This window comes from Alosa pseudoharengus, unplaced genomic scaffold, assembly GCF_046254945.1.
Source record: "Alosa pseudoharengus isolate Yale_2024_CS ecotype anadromous, Long Island Sound unplaced genomic scaffold, YU_APseudo_1.1 YU_APseudo_1.1_scf_1, whole genome shotgun sequence".
Lineage (NCBI taxonomy): Eukaryota > Metazoa > Chordata > Actinopteri > Clupeiformes > Clupeidae > Alosa > Alosa pseudoharengus.
Genome location: NW_027468564.1, coordinates 5,992,881 through 5,999,593, shown reverse-complemented (window position 1 = coordinate 5,999,593; position 6,713 = coordinate 5,992,881).

The following is a 6,713-nucleotide window of genomic DNA, read 5'->3' as shown; positions in this document are numbered from 1 at the left end:
CCATCAGAGAGGTGTCGAGCTGCACTGTGCTGACCATCAGAGAGGTGTCGAGCTGCACTGTGCTGCCCTGACCATCAGAGAGGTGTCGAGCTGCACTGCCCTGACCATCAGAGAGGTGTCGAGCTGCACTGTGCTGACCATCAGAGAGGTGTCGAGCTGCCCTGTGCTGACCATCAGAGAGGTGTAGACCATCAGAGAGGTGTCGAGCTGCCCTGTGCTGACCATCAGAGAGGTGTAGAGCTGCACTGTGCTGACCATCAGAGAGGTGTCGAGCTGCACTGTGCTGACCATCAGAGAGGTGTCGAGCTGCACTGTGCTGACCATCAGAGAGGTGTAGAGCTGCCCTGACCATCAGAGAGGTGTCGAGCTGCACTGTGCTGCCCTGACCATCAGAGAGGTGTCGAGCTGCCCTGTGCTGACCATCAGAGAGGTGTCGAGCTGCACTGTGCTGACCATCAGAGAGGTGTCGAGCTGCACTGTGCTGACCATCAGAGAGGTGTCGAGCTGCCCTGACCATCAGAGAGGTGTCGAGCTGCACTGTGCTGCCCTGACCATCAGAGAGGTGTCGAGCTGCCCTGTGCTGACCATCAGAGAGGTGTCGAGCTGCCCTGTGCTGACCATCAGAGAGGTGTCGAGCTGCACTGTGCTGACCATCAGAGAGGTGTAGAGCTGCACTGTGCTGCCCTGACCATCAGAGAGGTGTCGAGCTGCACTGTGCTGACCATCAGAGAGGTGTCGAGCTGCACTGTGCTGCCCTGACCATCAGAGAGGTGTCGAGCTGCCCTGTGCTGACCATCAGAGAGGTGTCGAGCTGCCCTGTGCTGACCATCAGAGAGGTGTCGAGCTGCACTGTGCTGACCATCAGAGAGGTGTAGAGCTGCACTGTGCTGCCCTGACCATCAGAGAGGTGTCGAGCTGCACTGTGCTGACCATCAGAGAGGTGTCGAGCTGCACTGTGCTGACCATCAGAGAGGTGTCGAGCTGCACTGTGCTGCCCTGACCATCAGAGAGGTGTCGAGCTGCACTGTGCTGCCCTGACCATCAGAGAGGTGTCGAGCTGCACTGTGCTGACCATCAGAGAGGTGTCGAGCTGCACTGTGCTGACCATCAGAGAGGTGTCGAGCTGCACTGTGCTGACCATCAGAGAGGTGTCGAGCTGCACTGTGCTGCCCTGACCATCAGAGAGGTGTCGAGCTGCACTGTGCTGACCATCAGAGAGGTGTCGAGCTGCACTGTGCTGACCATCAGAGAGGTGTCGAGCTGCACTGTGCTGCCCTGACCATCAGAGAGGTGTCGAGCTGCCCTGTGCTGACCATCAGAGAGGTGTCGAGCTGCACTGTGCTGCCCTGATCATCAGAGAGGTGTCGAGCTGCCCTGCCCTGACCATCAGAGAGGTGTCGAGCTGCACTGTGCTGACCATCAGAGAGGTGTCGAGCTGCACTGTGCTGCCCTGACCATCAGAGAGGTGTCGAGCTGCCCTGTGCTGACCATCAGAGAGGTGTCGAGCTGCACTGTGCTGACCATCAGAGAGGTGTCGAGCTGCACTGTGCTGCCCTGACCATCAGAGAGGTGTCGAGCTGCTGTGCTGCCCTGACCATCAGAGAGGTGTCGAGCTGCACTGTGCTGACCATCAGAGAGGTGTCGAGCTGCACTGTGCTGACCATCAGAGAGGTGTCGAGCTGCACTGTGCTGCCCTGACCATCAGAGAGGTGTCTAGCTGCACTGTGCTGCCCTGACCATCAGAGAGGTGTCGAGCTGCACTGTGCTGCCCATCAGAGAGGTGTCGAGCTGCCCTGACCATCAGAGAGGTGTCGAGCTGCACTGTGCTGCCCTGACCATCAGAGAGGTGTCGAGCTGCACTGTGCTGCCCTGACCATCAGAGAGGTGTCTAGCTGCACTGTGCTGCCCTGACCATCAGAGAGGTGTCGAGCTGCACTGTGCTGCCCATCAGAGAGGTGTCGAGCTGCCCTGACCATCAGAGAGGTGTCGAGCTGCACTGTGCTGCCCTGACCATCAGAGAGGTGTCGAGCTGCACTGTGCTGACCATCAGAGAGGTGTCGAGCTGCACTGTGCTGCCCTGATCATCAGAGAGGTGTCGAGCTGCACTGTGCTGCCCTGATCATCAGAGAGGTGTCGAGCTGCACTGTGCTGCCCTGACCATCAGAGAGGTGTCGAGCTGCCCTGACCATCAGAGAGGTGTCGAGCTGCACTGTGCTGCCCATCAGAGAGGTGTCGAGCTGCCCTGACCATCAGAGAGGTGTCGAGCTGCACTGTGCTGCCCTGACCATCAGAGAGGTGTCGAGCTGCACTGTGCTGCCCATCAGAGAGGTGTCGAGCTGCCCTGACCATCAGAGAGGTGTCGAGCTGCACTGTGCTGCCCTGATCATCAGAGAGGTGTCGAGCTGCACTGTGCTGCCCTGATCATCAGAGAGGTGTCGAGCTGCACTGTGCTGCCCTGACCATCAGAGAGGTGTCGAGCTGCACTGTGCTGACCATCAGAGAGGTGTCGAGCTGCACTGTGCTGCCCTGACCATCAGAGAGGTGTCGAGCTGCACTGCCCTGATCATCAGAGAGGTGTCGAGCTGCACTGTGCTGCCCTGACCATCAGAGAGGTGTCGAGCTGCACTGCCCTGACCATCAGAGAGGTGTCGAGCTGCACTGTGCTGCCCATCAGAGAGGTGTCGAGCTGCACTGTGCTGACCATCAGAGAGGTGTCGAGCTGCACTGTGCTGCCCTGACCATCAGAGAGGTGTCGAGCTGCACTGACCATCAGAGAGGTGTCGAGCTGCACTGTGCTGCCCTGATCATCAGAGAGGTGTCGAGCTGCACTGTGCTGCCCTGACCATCAGAGAGGTGTCGAGCTGCACTGACCATCAGAGAGGTGTCGAGCTGCACTGTGCTGCCCTGACCATCAGAGAGGTGTCGAGCTGCACTGCCCTGATCATCAGAGAGGTGTCGAGCTGCACTGTGCTGCCCTGACCATCAGAGAGGTGTCGAGCTGCACTGACCATCAGAGAGGTGTCGAGCTGCACTGTGCTGCCCTGACCATCAGAGAGGGGTCGAGCTTCACTGACCATCAGAGAGGTGTCGAGCTGCACTGTGCTGCCCTGATCATCAGAGAGGTGTCGAGCTGCACTGTGCTGCCCTGACCATCAGAGAGGTGTCGAGCTGCACTGTGCTGACCATCAGAGAGGTGTCGAGCTGCACTGTGCTGACCATCAGAGAGGTGTCGAGCTGCACTGCGCTGACCATCAGAGAGGTGTCGAGCTGCCCTGTGCTGACCATCAGAGAGGTGTAGAGCTGCACTGTGCTGACCATCAGAGAGGTGTCGAGCTGCCCTGTGCTGACCATCAGAGAGGTGTAGAGCTGCACTGTGCTGACCATCAGAGAGGTGTCGAGCTGCACTGTGCTGACCATCAGAGAGGTGTCGAGCTGCACTGTGCTGACCATCAGAGAGGTGTAGAGCTGCACTGTGCTGACCATCAGAGAGGTGTCGAGCTGCATTGTGCTGACCATCAGAGAGGTGTCGAGCTGCCCTGACCATCAGAGAGGTGTCGAGCTGCACTGTGCTGCCCTGACCATCAGAGAGGTGTCGAGCTGCCCTGTGCTGACCATCAGAGAGGTGTCGAGCTGCCCTGTGCTGACCATCAGAGAGGTGTCGAGCTGCCCTGTGCTGACCATCAGAGAGGTGTCGAGCTGCACTGTGCTGACCATCAGAGAGGTGTCGAGCTGCACTGTGCTGCCCTGACCATCAGAGAGGTGTCGAGCTGCACTGTGCTGACCATCAGAGAGGTGTCGAGCTGCACTGTGCTGCCCTGACCATCAGAGAGGTGTCGAGCTGCACTGTGCTGCCCTGACCATCAGAGAGGTGTCGAGCTGCACTGTGCTGCCCTGACCATCAGAGAGGTGTCGAGCTGCACTGTGCTGACCATCAGAGAGGTGTCGAGCTGCACTGTGCTGACCATCAGAGAGGTGTCGAGCTGCACTGTGCTGCCCTGACCATCAGAGAGGTGTCGAGCTGCACTGTGCTGACCATCAGAGAGGTGTCGAGCTGCACTGTGCTGACCATCAGAGAGGTGTCGAGCTGCACTGTGCTGCCCTGACCATCAGAGAGGTGTCGAGCTGCCCTGTGCTGACCATCAGAGAGGTGTCGAGCTGCACTGTGCTGCCCTGATCATCAGAGAGGTGTCGAGCTGCCCTGCCCTGACCATCAGAGAGGTGTCGAGCTGCCCTGCCCTGACCATCAGAGAGGTGTCGAGCTGCCCTGCCCTGACCATCAGAGAGGTGTCGAGCTGCACTGTGCTGCCCTGACCATCAGAGAGGTGTCGAGCTGCACTGTGCTGACCATCAGAGAGGTGTCGAGCTGCACTGTGCTGACCATCAGAGAGGTGTCGAGCTGCACTGTGCTGCCCTGACCATCAGAGAGGTGTCGAGCTGCACTGTGCTGCCCTGACCATCAGAGAGGTGTCGAGCTGCACTGTGCTGACCATCAGAGAGGTGTCGAGCTGCACTGTGCTGCCCTGACCATCAGAGAGGTGTCGAGCTGCACTGTGCTGCCCTGACCATCAGAGAGGTGTCGAGCTGCACTGTGCTGCCCTGATCATCAGAGAGGTGTCGAGCTGCACTGTGCTGCCCTGACCATCAGAGAGGTGTCGAGCTGCACGGTGCTGCCCTGACCATCAGAGAGGTGTCGAGCTGCACTGTGCTGACCATCAGAGAGGTGTCGAGCTGCACTGTGCTGCCCTGACCATCAGAGAGGTGTCGAGCTGCACTGTGCTGACCATCAGAGAGGTGTCGAGCTGCACTGTGCTGCCCTGACCATCAGAGAGGTGTCGAGCTGCACTGTGCTGACCATCAGAGAGGTGTCGAGCTGCACTGTGCTGCCCTGACCATCAGAGAGGTGTCGAGCTGCCCTGTGCTGACCATCAGAGAGGTGTCGAGCTGCCCTGTGCTGACCATCAGAGAGGTGTCGAGCTGCCCTGTGCTGACCATCAGAGAGGTGTCGAGCTGCACTGTGCTGACCATCAGAGAGGTGTCGAGCTGCACTGTGCTGCCCTGACCATCAGAGAGGTGTCGAGCTGCACTGTGCTGACCATCAGAGAGGTGTCGAGCTGCACTGTGCTGACCATCAGAGAGGTGTCGAGCTGCACTGTGCTGCCCTGACCATCAGAGAGGTGTCGAGCTGCACTGTGCTGCCCTGACCATCAGAGAGGTGTCGAGCTGCACTGTGCTGCCCTGACCATCAGAGAGGTGTCGAGCTGCACTGTGCTGACCATCAGAGAGGTGTCGAGCTGCACTGTGCTGACCATCAGAGAGGTGTCGAGCTGCACTGTGCTGCCCTGACCATCAGAGAGGTGTCGAGCTGCACTGTGCTGACCATCAGAGAGGTGTCGAGCTGCACTGTGCTGACCATCAGAGAGGTGTCGAGCTGCACTGTGCTGCCCTGACCATCAGAGAGGTGTCGAGCTGCCCTGTGCTGACCATCAGAGAGGTGTCGAGCTGCACTGTGCTGCCCTGATCATCAGAGAGGTGTCGAGCTGCCCTGCCCTGACCATCAGAGAGGTGTCGAGCTGCCCTGCCCTGACCATCAGAGAGGTGTCGAGCTGCCCTGCCCTGACCATCAGAGAGGTGTCGAGCTGCACTGTGCTGCCCTGACCATCAGAGAGGTGTCGAGCTGCACTGTGCTGACCATCAGAGAGGTGTCGAGCTGCACTGTGCTGCCCTGACCATCAGAGAGGTGTCGAGCTGCCCTGACCATCAGAGAGGTGTCGAGCTGCACTGTGCTGACCATCAGAGAGGTGTCGAGCTGCACTGTGCTGCCCTGACCATCAGAGAGGTGTCGAGCTGCCATGACCATCAGAGAGGTGTCGAGCTGCACTGTGCTGACCATCAGAGAGGTGTCGAGCTGCACTGTGCTGACCATCAGAGAGGTGTCGAGCTGCCCTGTGCTGACCATCAGAGAGGTGTCGAGCTGCCCTGTGCTGACCATCAGAGAGGTGTAGAGCTGCACTGTGCTGCCCTGACCATCAGAGAGGTGTCGAGCTGCACTGTGCTGACCATCAGAGAGGTGTCGAGCTGCACTGTGCTGCCCTGACCATCAGAGAGGTGTCGAGCTGCACTGTGCTGCCCTGACCATCAGAGAGGTGTCGAGCTGCACTGTGCTGACCATCAGAGAGGTGTCGAGCTGCACTGTGCTGACCATCAGAGAGGTGTCGAGCTGCACTGTGCTGCCCTGACCATCAGAGAGGTGTCGAGCTGCACTGTGCTGACCATCAGAGAGGTGTCGAGCTGCACTGTGCTGACCATCAGAGAGGTGTCGAGCTGCACTGTGCTCATAACCATCTCAACCAGCGCATCATCGATCAGAATCCGTGGAGGAGCCAGCTGAGTGGACGCACTGATTGGATGTGGAGAGAGTGGAGCTGATTGGATGGGGAGAGAGTGGCGCTGATTGGATGGGGAGAGAGTGGAGCTGATTGGATGGGGAGAGAGTGGAGCTAATTGGATGGGGAGAGAGTGGAGCTGATTGGATGTGGAGAGAGTGGTGCTGATTGGATGTGGAGAGAGTGGAGCTGATTGGATGTGGAGAGAGTGGAGCTGATTGTGGGCCAGCTCCATCTGCACTGCAGTGGGCATATGTGCAGAACCTCTCCCCACCTGGTCAATCCCTCAATATCATTGGTCAGAGCTGCTCCACCTCTCCCCACCTGGTC